At 38.9% G+C, this 15,491-nt stretch overlaps 1 pseudogene; it reads left to right on the top strand.

Moving 5' to 3' along the window:
• LOC133074500 (olfactory receptor 5V1-like) overlaps positions 1-15,491 on the top strand; it is an 88,262-nt pseudogene that overhangs the window by 67,377 nt on the left and 5,394 nt on the right.

Raw genomic sequence — 15,491 nt, 5'->3', positions numbered from 1 at the left:
TGGAGAAGCATCAAATCAACAAAATTAGAAATGAAAATGGAGAGATCACAACAGACAAGACAGAAATACAAAGGATCTTAAGAGACTACTATCAGCAACTATATGCCAATAAAATGGACAACTTGGAAGAAATGGACAAATTCTTAGAAAAATACAACTTTTCAAAACTGAACCAGGAAGAAATGGAAAATCTTAACAGACTCATCACAAGCATGGAAACCGAAGCTGTAATCAGAAATCTTCCAGCAAACAAAAGCCTGGGACCAGACGGCTTCACAGCTGAATTCTACCAAAAATTTAGAGAAGAGCTAACATCTATCCTATTCAGACTCTTCCAGAAAATTGCAGAGGAAGGTAAACTTCCAAACTTATTCTATGAGGCCACCATCACCCTAATACCAAAACCTGACAAAGATGCCACAAAAAAAGAAAACTACAGGCCAATATCACTGATGAACATAGATGCAAAACTCCTTAACAAAATTCTAGCAAACAGAATCCAACAATATATTAAAAAGATGATACATCATGACCAAGTGGGCTTTATCCCAGGGATGCAAGGATTCTTCAACATTCGCAAATCAACCAATGTGACACATTACATTAACAAATTGAAAGATAAAAACCATATGATTATCTCAATAGATGCAGAGAAAGCCTTTGACAAAATTCAACATCCATTTATGATAAAAAAAAAAAAAAAAACTCTCCAGAAAGCAGGCATAGAAGGAACATACCTCAACATAATAAAAGCCATATATGATAAACCCACAGCAAACATTATCCTCAATGATGAAAAATTGAAAGCATTTCCCCTAAAGTCAGGAACAAGACAAGGGTGCCCACTCTTACCACTACTATTCAATATGGTCTTGGAAGTTTTAGCCACAGCAACCAGAGAAGAAAAAGAACCCAGATTGGAAAAGAAGTAAAACTCTCACTATTTGCAGATGACATGAATTTCTACCTAGAAAACCCTAAAGACTCCACCAGAAAGTTACTAGAGCTAATTAATGAATATAGTAAAGTTGCAGGATATAAAATTAACACAAAGAAATCCCTTGCATTCCTATACACTAACAATGAGAAAACAGAAAGAGAAATTAAGGAAACGATTCCATTCACCATTGCAACGAAAAGAATAAAATACCTAGGAATAAATCTACCTAAAGAAACAAAAGACCTATATGTAGAAATAAAGAAATCAAAGATGACACAAATAGATGAAGAAATATACCATCTTCATGGATTGGAAGAATCAATGTAGTAAAAATGAGTACACTACACAAAGCAATCTATAGATTCAATGCAATCCCTATCAAGCTACTGACGGTATTTTTCAGAGAACTAGAACAAATAATTTCACAATTTGTATGGAAATACAAAAAACCTCGAATATCCAAAGCAATCTTGAGAAATAATAATGGAACTGAAGGAATCAACCTGCCTGACTTCAGGCCATACTACAAAGCAACAGTCATCAAGACAGTATGGTACTGGCACAAAGACAGAAATATAGATCAATGGAACAAAATAGAAAGCCCAGAGATAAATCCATGCACCTATGGACATCTTATCTTTGACAAAGGAGGTAAGAATATTCAATGGAGAAAAGATAATCTCTTTAACAAGTTGTGCTGGAAAACTGGTCAACCACTTGTAAAAGAATGAAACTAGAACACTTTCTAACACCATACACAAAAATGAACTCAAAATGGATTAAAGATCTAAATGTAAGACCAGAAACTATAAAACTCCTAGAGGAAAACATAGGCAAAACATTCTCTGACATAAATCATAGCTGTATCCTCTATGACCCACCTCCCAGAATATTGGAAATAAAAGCAAAAATAAACAAATGGGACCTAATTAAACTTAAAAGCTTTTGCACAATGAAGGAAACTATAAGCAAGGTGAAAAGACAGCCTGCAGAATGGGAGAAAATGCAAACAAAGCAACTGACAAAGAATTAATCTCAAAAATATACAAGCAACTCCTGCAGCTCAATTACAGAAATACAAATGACCCAATCAAAAAATGGGTGAAAGAACTAAACAGACATTTCTCCAAAGAAGACATACAGATGGCTAACAAACACATGAAAAGATGCTCAACATCACTCATTATCAGAGAAATGCAAATCAAAACCACAATGAGGTACCATCTCACGCCAGTCAGAATGCTGCTATCAAAGTCTACAAACAATAAATACTGGAGAGGGTGTGGAGAAAAGGGAACCCTCTTACACTGTTGGTGGGAATGCAAACTAGTACAGCTACTATGGAGAACAGTGTGGAGATTCCTTTAAAAACTGGAAATAGAACTGCCATATGACCCAGCAATCCCACTGCTGGGCATACATACTGAGGAAACCAGAATTGAAAGAGACACATGTACCCCAGTGTTCGTCGCAGCACTGTTTACAATAGCCAGCACATGGAAGCAACCTTGATGTACATCGGCAGATGAATGGACAAGAAAGCTGTGGTACACATATACAATGGAATATTACTCAGCTATTAAAAGAATGCATTTGAATCAGTTCTAATGAGGTGGATGGAACTGAGCCTATTATACAAAGTGAAATAAGTCAGAAAGAAAAATACCAATAGAGTATATTAACACATATATATGGAATTTAGAAAGATGGTAACAATGACCCTTTATGTGAGACAGCAAAAGAGACACAGATGTAAAGAACAGACTTTTGGACTCTGTGGGAGAAGGCAAGAGTGGGATGATTTGAGAGAATAGCATTGAATCATGTGTATTATCATATGTGAAATAGATCACCAGTCCAGGTTCAATGCATGAAACAGGGTGCTCAGGGCTGGTGCACTGGGATGACTCAGAGGGATGGGATGGGGAGGGAGGAGCAAGGGGTTTTCAGGATGGGGGAACACATGTACACCCTTGGCTGATTTATGTCAATGTATGGCAAAAAACCACTACAATATTGTAAGGTAATTAGCCTCCAATTGTAATAAATAAATTTTTTTTTAAACTGAGAAGAAAAAAATCATCTGATCATCTCAATCAATACAGAAAATGTTTTTTTATAAAGTTCAATATAGATTTAAGATTTTAAAAAACCTCTTAACAAAATGCATATAGAAGGAACACATCTCAACATAATAAAGACTTATATTAAAAGCCCAAAGCTAATATAATACTCAAATGGTGAAAACCTGAAAGCATTTCCTCTAACATCAGAAATAGGAAAATGATGCCCACTCTCACCTCTTTTATTTACTACAGTATTGGAAAACATAGTCACAGCAATCAGGTAAGAAAAAGAGATAAAATAATACAACTAGGAAAAGAAAAAAAACTGTCACTCTTTGAAGATTACATGATACTATACATAGATGATCTTAAAGATGTCATGAAAAACTATTATAGCTCATCAATAAATTTGGTAAATTTTCAAGGTACAAAATTAATATACAAAAATCTGTTGCATTTCTATATACTAACAATAAATAATCAGAAAGAGAAATTAAAGAAACAACCCCATTTACAATCACATTTAAAAGAATAAAGTATCTAGGAATAAACATACCTAAGGAGGTAAAATACCTGTACTCAAAAAACTATAAGGTACTGAGGAAAGAATTTGATAACACAGATAGAAAGATACATCATTGCCGGGAGCCATTATGCGTGGCCCCGCCCGTGACGAGGTCATGAAGAAAATACCGGACAGGCAAGGCCATCTAAGATAAGGGACCCTCCAGGTTGGCCTAGGCCTCTACCCTACGCTATATCCTCCCCCCCTTTTCTGCTGTTGTTCTTATTTGCCCTGCTGCAGATTCTTGTGTTGCCTGCCTCGAGCTCTCCTGTTCCTCTTTCACTGAATAAAGACCAACTTAAAAGCTAATTAATAAATCTCTTGGATGCTGGTACCCTATGAAGAGGCCAGGAATGAAGGAAAGGCTTCAATTCAAACCCTTTTGCTGGCATTCTGGCTTGTTTGATAAATGTGTGCTCTCATTGCACAAAATGCTCATGACTGTTCTAAACATCCTAAGCACAGTACGCTAACAAAAGAAACTATTAAACATAGGTCCCTCTGCGGGGTGAGAAAAGCTCCACAAATATTATAGCCACAAATGTGCCTAATAAAAAAATAGTTTAGATAGAGAATAGCTGGTGACTTCTTACAGGTAATTAACTTTTGGACTAAGAGCCTGTTTTGTGCCATATCTGCTATTTTTGCAATCCTTTGCATTTCTGTTCTGTAAAAAATGTAATCCTATCTAGTTCCCATGGAGATGACACCTAATAGAAAGAAAATAGATTAACCACAAAAAAGACAGAGCTGGCTACTGAAGTTGCTTAAAGTTATACCAGATGCAAGCCATAAATTTGTCAACAGGCCTGAAAGCCAAAAGATATTATACATAGAGATTAACCATAAAAAAGGCCCTAATAGGCACAGAGCCCTTTGGGGGGTGAGGAAGCCCTATGAGAGAATACAAAAAATACTGTTTTAAAACTGGTTATTAGATCAACGTTTGATTGATGTTAATGTACTGAGGCTGTGCAGTGGAAACTATTGTTAATATAGTTGGAGATCTAGAAAAATAAGAGTTTAGCCCTAGTGTAAAAACAATAAGATAATTGTTAATTTTAACCAGGAGTGCTAAACAGGGGCTCCCTCACCAGAGCCGCAGAGTCTTTGTGTGCTAAACTTTTTAGATAAATTTAGCTGAGAACTTCTGCAAAAAGACTGACTTTTATGTTAACAGGATTGTATTTCTATTATGTTTCAACCTGCTGTATCATGAGACTGCCACTTTTCTGTTTTCTGCTAAGTTCAAGGCCAGAAGATAATGTACAAAAAAATCTATGGGAAAAGACTCTCATAAACAAAAATATACAGAGAACACCTGGTTTCATGAAGGACAAGCTGATATAACGTTAAAGTAAGTCTGTATGCTTATCTGCCCCTTAGAAATGTACCAACTTAGGGTATAAAGGTGATGGTGAAAAATAAAGCAACTGCCAGACTCTGCAGTTATGAAGACATATCCTGGTCTTCTCTCTCTCTCTCTCTCTCTCTCTCTCTCTCTCTCTCTCTCTCTCTCTCTCTCCCCCCCCCCCACCCCCACCCTTGCAGACTTGGCCCTATCAAGGCCAGTCCTATGTGTCTCTCTCTCGCCGATGCCGTTCATCCTGAGGGTTCCCCTAGATCCTGCTGGGGCTGGACCCTGGCACATCATGTTCTTGATTTGAAAAATTAATACTGTTAAAAGGATGATACTATCCAAGGCAATCTACAGATTCAATGCAATCTTTATCAATTACATTTTCCACAGAACTAGAATACTTTAAAATTTATATGGAAACACAAGAGACCACAAATTGCTAAAGCAATCTTGAGAAAGGAAAATGGAGCTGGAGGAATCAGGCTCCATGGCTTTAGACTATACTATAAAGCTTCAGTCATCAAAACAGTATGGTATTGTCACAAAAGCAGAAATATAGATGGGAAAAGATAAAAAATCCAGAGATAAGCTCATGTACCTATGGTCAATTAATCTATGACAAAAGAGGCAAGACTATACAATGGAGGAAAGACAGTCTTTTCAATAAGTGGTGCTGAGAAAACTGGACAACTATATGTAAAAGAATGAAATTAGAACACTCCCTGGTACTTCCCTAGTGGTCCAGTGTTAAGACCCTCTGCTCCTAATACAGGATGCATGGGTTCCATCCCTGGTTGGGGAATTAAGATCCTGCACACTTCACTGGGCAGCCAAAAAAAAAAAAGAACACAATCTAACACCATACACAAAAATAAACTCAAAATGAGTTAAAGACTTAAATGTAAGATCAGATACTATAAACCTGTTAGAGGAAAGCACAGCAGAACACTTGCTGACATAAATTGCAGCAATATCTTTTTTTGACCCACCACCTAGAAAGATGAAAATAAAAACACAAGTAAACAAATGGAACTTAATTAAACTTAAAAGTTCTTGCACAGCACAGAAAAACATAAACAAAACCAAAAGACAACCCACGTAATGGAAGAAAATATTTGCAAATTATGTGACTGACAAGGGATTAATCTCCAAAATATACAAAGAGCACATGCAGCTCAATATTAAAAAACAACCCAAGCAAAAAATGGGCAGATCTAAATAATCATTTCTCCAAAGAAAGCATTTGTTGTCATTGTTAAGTTGCTAAGTTGTACTCTCTGACATAAATCACAGCAGAATCCTCTATGACCCACCACCCAGAATATTGGAAATAAAAGCAAAAGTAAACAAATGGGACCTAATTAAACTTAAAAGCTTTTGCACAACAAAGGAAACTATAAGCAAGGTGAAAAGACAGCCCTCAGATTGGGAGAAAATAATAGCAAACGAAGCAACTGACAAAGAATTAATCTCAAAAATATACAAGCAACTCCTGCAGCTCAATTCCAGAAAAATAAATGACCCAATCAAAAAATGGGCCAAAGAACTAAACAGACACTTCTCCAAAGAAGACATACAGATGGCTAACAAACACATAAGATGCTCAACATCACTCATTATCAGAGAAATGCAAATCAAAACCACAATGAGGTACCATTACACGTCAGTCAGGATGGCTGCTATCCAAAAGTCTACAAGCAATAAATACTGGAGAGGGTGTGGAGAAAAGGGAACCCTCTTACACTGTTGGTGGGAATGCAAACTAGTACAGCCACTATGGAGAACAGTGTGGAGATTTCTTTAAAAACCGGAAATAGAACTGCCATATGACCCAGTAATCCCACTTCTGGGCATACACACTGAGGAAACCAGATCTGAAAGAGACACGTGCACCCCAATGTTCATCGCAGCACTGTTTATAATAGCCAGGACATGGAAGCAACCTAGATGTCCATCAGCAGATGAATGGATAAGGAAGCTGTGGTATATATACATCATGGAATATTACTCAGCCATTAAAAAGAATTCATTTGAATCAGTTCTAATGAGATGGATGAAACTGGAGCCCATTATACAGCGTGAAGTAAGCCAGAAAGATAAAGACCAATATATTAACGCATATATATGGAATTTAGAAAGATGGTAACAATAACCCTATATGCAAAACAGAAAAAGAGACACAGATGTACAGAACAGACTTTTGGACTCTGTGGGAGAAGGCGAGGGTGGGATGTTTCGAGAGAACAGCATCAAAACATGTATATTATCAAGGGTGAAACAGATCACCAGCCCAGGTGGGATGCATGAGACAAGTGCTCGGGGCTGGTGCACTGGGAAGACCCAGAGGGATCGGGTGGAGAGGGAGGTGGGAGTGGGGATCGGGATGGGGAATACATGTAAATCCATGGCTGATTCATGTCAATGTATGGCAAAAACCACTACAATATTGTAAAGTAATTAGCCTCCGACTAATATAAATAAATGGGGGGGGGGGAGTTGCTAAGTTGTGACCGACTCCTTTGCAACTCCATGGACTGTAGCCCACCAGGCTCCTCTGACCATGGGATTTCCCAGGCAAGAATACTGGGCTATGTTGCCATTTCCTTCTCCAGGGGATCTTCCTGTGGGATTGAATATGTGTCTCCTGCTTTGGCAGGCAGGTTCTTTACTACTGAACCACCAGGGAAGCCCATGCTGCTGCTGCTGCGTCGCTTCAGTCGTATCTGACTCCATGTGACCCCATAGATGGCAGCCCACCAGGCTCCGCTGTCCCTGGGATTCTCCAGGCAAGAACACTGGAGTGGGTTGCCATTTCCTTCTCCAATGCATGAAAGTGAAAACTGAAAGTGAAGTCACTCAGTCGTGTCCAACTCGTAGCGACCCCATGGACTGCAGCCCACCAGGCTGCTCCGTCCATGGGATTTTCCAGGCCAGAGGACTGGAGTGGGTCGCCATTGCCTTCTCCAGTAGGGGAGCCCATACAGATGGCCAAAAATCACTAATTATAGAGAAATGCAAATCAAAAATCAGGTATCACCTCACAGCAGTGAGAAAGGCCATCATCAAAAAATCTATAAACAATAAACACTAGAGAGGGTATGGAGAAAACAGAATACTCCTACACTGTTGGTGGGAATGTAAGTTGGAAGAACCATTATGAAGAACAAACGGAGTTTTCTTAAAAAACTAAAAGAGAAGCTAACGTATGATCTAGTAACCCCACTCCTGGGCATATATCTGGAGAAAACTGTAATTTGAAAGATACACACACTGCAATATTCATTGCAGCACTGTATAACACAACAGCCAAGATGTGGAAACAACCTAAATGTCCATCAACAGATGAGTGGATAAAGAAGGTATGGTGTGTATATACAGTTTAGAAGTATTCCACTTCTCAGAGAAAGAAAAATATGTGATATCACTTATATTAATACATGGAACCTAATAAAAATGATACAAATGAACTTATTTACAAAACAGGAACCAACTCCACAGCTCTTGAAATCAAACTTATTACCAAAGGGGAAACATAGGGGGAAGTGGCAAATTGGGAGATTCAGATTAATATATACAGACTTCTATATATAAAATATTTGGCTAATGAGGATCTACTGTAAAGCACAGGGACTCTACTTCATATTCTGTAATAACCTATAGATAAAGGATCTGGGGAAAAAAAGATATTTATACATGTATAACTGATTCACTTTGCTGTACACCTGAAATTAACATTGTAAGTCAGCTATACTCCAATAAAAACTTTTAAAATTATTTTTGTTTTTTAATTTTAATTGAAATATAGTTGATTTATAATATGTTAGTTTCTGGTGTACAGCAAAGTGATTCAGTTATATATAAATATTCTTTTTCAGATTCTTTTCCCTTTACAGGTTATTACAAAACATTGATCTAGTTCCCTGTGCTATATAGTAGGTCTTTGTTGGTTACCTATTTTATATATAATATTGTACACATGTTAATCTGTAACTCCTAATTTATCTGTCCCCAACAATCACCCCTGCTTGGTAACAACAAGTGTTTTCTATGTCTGTGATACTGTTTCTGTGTTGTAAATAGATTCATTTGTATCATTTGTTTAGATTCCACATATAAGTAATATTGTATGATATTTGATTAAAAAGGGGCAATGAAAAATCATTGTGTGGTCACTGGACTTATCTTCCTAGGATGTTCCAACCATCCTGAATTATAAGCGTTGTTCCTCCCAGCCTTCTTGATCATTTATCTCATAACTCTTCTGGGAAACACATTCACATTAACAGTGGTCAGAGTCAGTCCTGCCCTCTGCATTCCAATGCATTATTTTCTCAGCACCTTGTGTTTCTTGGACATCTGATACTCATCTGCCACCATCTTGGTCATGCTGGGGAACGTCTAAGGGAAGAAGACCACCTTGTTTGAGGGCTGTCTTTCCCAGACCTTATTCCTTGTGACCTGTGTGGTGCTTAGGGTGTCTTGTTGGCTACTGTGACTTACAACCACTATGTAACCATTTGCCACCTTCTTCAATATCTGCTCCTCATGAGTCTGAAGGTCTGTGTGTATTTTGTTGATTGGAACTTGACTGTGTGGGCTAGAGGATTCTGTGAAACACACAGTGCTGACCCTCTGTGTGGACTCAACAAGATCGTCCACTTTCTCTGTGACGTACTTTTGCTCCTGAAGCTCTCCTGCTCTGACACCTCTCTCAGTGAGTCTGTGCTCCATGTGGCCAGTGTCACCACTGGCCTGAGCCCCTGCCTATTCATTGCAGTGTCCTACTGCTTATCATCTCTGCCCTCCTTAGGATTCCCTCTGCTCAGGGCAGGAAACAGACATTACTATCTGTGCAGCCTACCTCCCTGTGGTCTTTTACGGAATAGCCAACTTTAACTATGATAGACCTAATATAGTCTATATCCTGGACATCCTGGTCTCTGTGCTCCTCTCTGTTGTGATCCCCATGATTAACCCTGTCACCTACAGTCTGAGAAACAAAGAAATCAAGGGTGCCCTGAGGAAGTGGATGGAGAAGGTGGATTCTCTAGCTGTATCAGTGAATAGATCAATATTTTTCATTCTGGAAAATCTTTTCTTTTTCTCTTTTTTTACAGTTTTTCACATTTATTTGTATACTAATTCTTTATTAAAATATCATTTTAAATAATTCTTTTTAAACAATTTTAAAACTGTGTGTATTTAAGGCATACAACATGTTGATTTGATACAGATATACATAGTGAAGTGGTTACTGTTGTTGTTGCTGATTAGTCAGTCACTAAGCTGTATCTCTTTTGCAACCCCATGGACTGTAACCTGCCAGGCTCCTCTGTCCATAAGATTTCCCAGGCAAGAATGCTGAAATGAGTTGCTGTTTCCTTCTCCAGGGTATCTTCCCACCCCAGGGATTGAACCTCTGTTCATTACCACTGAGCCACCAGGGAGGCCCAAAGTGATTACTACAATTAACATATCATCTCCTCAAAAAGGGAACATCGTTATTGGGAATGTAAATTGGTGCAGCCACTATGGAAACACTATAGCGGTTCCTCAAAAAACTAAAAATAGAGTTGCCATATGATCCAGCCATCCCACTCCTGGGCATATATCTGGATAAAACTGTAATTTAAAAAGATACATGCATGAGACTTCCCTGGTGATCCAGTGGCTAAGACTCTATGCTCCCAATGCAGGGGGCCTGGGTTTGATCCCTGGTCAGGGAACTAGATCCCACATGCCACAACTAAGAGTTGGCATGCTGCAACTAAGACCCAGCACAGCCAAATAAATAAATAAGAAAAAAAAAAAAAAGAAACATGCACCTCTCTGTTCATAGCAGCACAATTCACAACAACAAAGATATGAAAACAATCTAAATGTTCATTGACAGATGAATGCATAAAAATGTGGTAATGTATACAATGGAATACTACTCAGCCATAAAAAAGAATGAAATAATGCCATTTGCAACAACATGGATGAATCTAGAGATTATTATACTAAGTGAAGTAGGTCAGAAAGAGAAAGATAACTACCATATGATATCACATATGAAATCTTAAAAAAAAAGACACAAATGAACTTATCTATGAAACTAACACACTCACAGACATAGAGAACAGACATTTAGTTGCCAAGGCAGAGAGAAGGTCAGAAAGGGGTGGAGTGGGAGTTTGGAATTAGTAGATGCAAACCAAAATATGTAGGATGGATACACAACAAGGTCCTACTGTAGAGCACAAGGAACTATGTGCAATATCCTGTGATTAGCCATAATGGACAAGAATATGAAAAAGAATGTACATGTATAAATTATCAAACCTCTTTGCTGTACAGCAGAAATTAATACAATCAACTATACTTCAGTAAAACAAATTAAAGAACATATCATCTCCTTATAAAGTTACCATTTCTTTTGCAATAAGAGCCCCTGAAATCTACTCTCTTAGCATATTTTCAGTATTCAATACAGTATTATTAAGTATAATCATAATGAAACACATTAGATCTCTTAACTTACTCATCCAAACTACGCAACTATAACTTTGCACTCTTTGACCAATATCTCCCCATTTTCCCTACCACACTTCATCCCCAGCTTCTGGTAACCATCATTTTACTCTCCACAAGTTCAACTTTTTAGATTCTACATGTAAGTGAGATAATGCCAGTATTTGCCTTTCTGCACCTGGCTTATTTAGCATAATGTCCTCTTGGTTCATCTGTAGTGTCAAAAATGCCACAATTTTCTTCTTTGTTTTTTGCCAGGGTCCAGCCTCAGCAGGATCCAGGGGTACCCTCAGGATGAACGGCATTGGCGAAAGAGAGAGAGAGAGAGCCCAGACTGGGGGGTGCAGCAGGGTCTGGTGGTGCTTTATTTTTTACCGTAGCTTTTATACCCTAAATTAGTACATTTCTAAGGGGAAGATAAGCACACAGAGTTAGTTTAACATTACATCAACTTGTCCTTCACGAAACCAGGGTGTTTTCTGCATACTTCTTTGTTTATGAGAGTCTTGTACATTATCTTCTCGCCTTGGGACCTATTGACATTTTATAACCTAGGTGAATGCAAAGCTGTTTTCCGTAATCTGTTCCTTATTGTTCCATTTTGCCTTGAGCTTAACAGAAAACAGAAAAGTTGTAGTCTCATGGTACAGCAGGTTGCAACATAGTAGAAATACAATCCTGTTAACACAAAGGTCAGTCCTTTTGCAGAAGTTATCAGTTAAATTTATCTAAAAGGTTTACCACACAAAGACTCTGCAGCTCCAGTGAGGCAGCCCCTGTTTAGCATTCCTGGTTAAAACTAACAATTCTAAACTCTTATTTTTCTAAATCTTTAACTATAACCACTTTTAGAATAATATTTTTGTGTCCTCTAATAGAGCTTCCTCACCCCCCGAAGGGCTCTGTGCCTATTAGGGCCTTTTGTGTGATCAGGTTCTTTATGCTGTTTATGATTAAGGTGTTGTGAGCAGTCATGTGCATTAGTACACATTTGCGAAGCAGGCTAGAATGCCAGCAAAGGGGTCTAAATTGAAACACTCCTTTCATCCCAGATAATCTTATAGGATACCACCATCTGGGGGACATATTGATTAAAGTTCTAAGTTGATTCTGTTTGGGAAGAGATTAGGGAAGGCCTTCTACCTGTGTCACAGAAATTAGGAAGTAGTCTAATATAGCAAGCATCAGAAAGACAGATATCATCTTTAAAGTGAGCGCCGGGGCAGATTTTCGAAATCCCTGAAGTCCTGATCTGCCTTGCTTGTCAGGTCTTCTCCTCATGACCTTGTCATGGGTGGGAACTCGTGTGCTGGCTCCCAGCAGTTTTTTAAGGCTGAATATATCCATTGCATAGGAACCTGGAATGTTAGGCCCATAAATTGGAAGTGTTCAAATAGGAGGTAGCAAGAGTGAGCATCAACATTTTAGGAAATCAGTGAACTGAAATGGATGGGAACACATGAATTTAATTCAGATGACTGTTATATCTACTACTATGGGCAAGAATCCCTAAAAGAAATGAAATAGCCCTCATAGTCAACAAAAGAGGCTGAAATGCAGTACTTGGGTACAATCTCAAAAACGAGGGCAAGTGGGGGCTACTCTTTGTTGCAGTGAGCAGGCTTCTCATATGCAGTGCCTTATTTTGTTGTGGAGTGAGGGCTCTACATGCGTAGGCTCTAGTAGTTATGGTGCTGAGACTAATGCGCAGTCTCAGTAGTTGTGACACACAGACTCAATAGCTCCATGGCATGTGGGATCCTCCCAGAGCAGGGATGGAACTCATGTCCCCCAAACCAGCAGGCAGAATCTCAACCACTAGACCACCAGGGAAGCCCTCTTTGCCTTTTTCTTAACTAGGTCTTTTTCTCACTACTGAGTTGTATGAGTTCCTTATATATTTTGGGTATGAGCTTCCTAATCATATGTATGATTTGAAAATACTTTCTCTTATTCTGTAGATTTCTCCTTCTGTTTGTTTTCTTTGTTGTGCAGAAGTTTATTTAGCTTAATGCAATTCCATTTGTCTATTTTACTTTCGTTGCTTGTGCTTTTGGGGTCACATCTGAAAATCATCACCCAAACCAATGTCAAAAACTTTTGCCCAGTTTTCTTCTTGCAGTTTACAATTTCAAGTTTGACATTTAAGTTTTTAATCCTTTTTAGTTGATTTTTTTATACCGAGTGAGGTAAGTGTCCAATTTCACTGTTCTGTGTGTGGATAATTAGTTTTCCTAATACGGTTTATGGAAGATATTGTTCTTCTCTGTTTTGTGTTTTGGTACCTTTCTTGAAGATCAGTTCAGTTCAGTTCAGTCGCTCAGTTGTGTCTAACTCCTTGTGACCCCATGAACCACAGCAAGCCAGGCCTCCCTGTCCATCACCAACTACCAGAGTCTACCCAAACCCATGTCCATTGAGTTGGTGATGCCATCCAACCAACTCATCCTCTGTCAACCCTTCTCCTCCTGCCCCCAAACCCTCCCAGCATCAGGGTCTTTTCCAATGGGTCAGCTCTTTGGATCAGGTGGCCAAAGTATTGGAGTTTCAGCTTCAGCATCAGTCCTTCCAATGAATACCCAGGACTGATCTCCTTTAGGATGGACTGGTTGGATCTCCTTGCAGTCCAAGGGACTCTCAAGGGTCTTCTCCAACACCACAGTCCAAAAGCATCAATACTTCAGCACTCAGCTTTCTTCACAGTCCAACTCTCACATCCATACATGACCACTGGAAAAACCACAGCCTTGACTAGATGGACCTTGGTGGACAAAGTAATGTGTCTGCTTTTTAATATGCTGTCTAGGTTGGTCATAACTTTCCTTCCAAGGAGTGTCTTAATTTCATGGCTGCAATCACCATCTGCAGTGATTTTCAGTTAAGTTCAGTTCATTTCAGTCGCTCAGTTGTGTCCGACTCTGCGACCCCATGAATTGCAGCACACCAGGCCTCCCTGTCTGTCACCAACTCCCAGAATTTACCCAAACTCATGCCCATTGAGTCGGTGATGCCATCCAACCATCTCATCCTCTGCCACCCCTTTCTCCTCCTGCCCCCAATCCCTCCCAGCATCAGGGTCTTTTCCAATGAGTCAACTCTTTGCAGTGATTTTAGAGCCCCCCCAAAATAAAGTCAGCCACTGTTTCCACTGTTTCCCCATTTGCCATGAAGTGGTGGGACCAGATGCCATAATCTTAGTTTTCCAAATGTTGAGCTTTAAGCCAACTTTTTCACTCTCCTCTTTCACTTTCATCAAGAGGCTCTTTAGTTCTTCTTTACTTCCTGCCATAAGGGTGGTGTCATCTGCATATCTGAGGTTATTGATATTTCTCCTGGCAATCTTGATTCCAGCTTGTGCTTCCTCCAGCCCAGCGTTTCTCATGATGTACCCTGCATATAAGTTAAATAAGCAGGGTGACAATATACAGCCTTGACGAACTCCTTTTCCTATTTGGAACCAGTCTGTTGTTCCATGTCCTGTTCTAACTGTTGCTTCCTGACCTGCATACAAGTTTCTCAAGAGGCAGGTCAGGTGGTCTGGTATTCCCATCTCCTTCAGAATTTTCCACACAGTTTATTGTGATCCAGACAGTCAAAGGCTTTGGCATAGCCAATAAAACAGAAATAGATGTTTTTCTGAAACTCTCTTGTTTTTTTGATGATTCAGTGGATGTTGGCAATTTGATCTCTGGTTCTGCTGCCTTTTCTAAAACCAGCTTGAACATCTGGAAGTTCATCTCAAAGATAAAGTGACCATAAACACATGAATTTATTTATGGACTTTTTATTCCATTCCACTGGTCTATATGTTTTATTTATGATCATGCTAGTTTGATTAATACAAATTTGTAGCCTATTTTGAGATCAGGTAATGTGATGCTTTTTCATACTGTTCATGGGGTTCATGAAGCTAACAGCAAAGGAGAAAAGGAAAGCTATACCCATCTGAACGCAGAGTTTCAAAGAATAGCAAGAAGAGCTAAGAAAGCTTTCCTAAGTGATTAATGCAAAGAAATAGAGGAAAACAATAGAATGGCAAAGACTAGA

The sequence above is a fragment of the Dama dama genome, chromosome 20 (genome assembly GCF_033118175.1).
Source record: "Dama dama isolate Ldn47 chromosome 20, ASM3311817v1, whole genome shotgun sequence".
Taxonomy (NCBI): Eukaryota; Metazoa; Chordata; class Mammalia; order Artiodactyla; family Cervidae; genus Dama; species Dama dama.
Note: the sequence above shows the minus strand (reverse complement) of the source record. Positions and strands in the feature narration are given on the sequence as shown.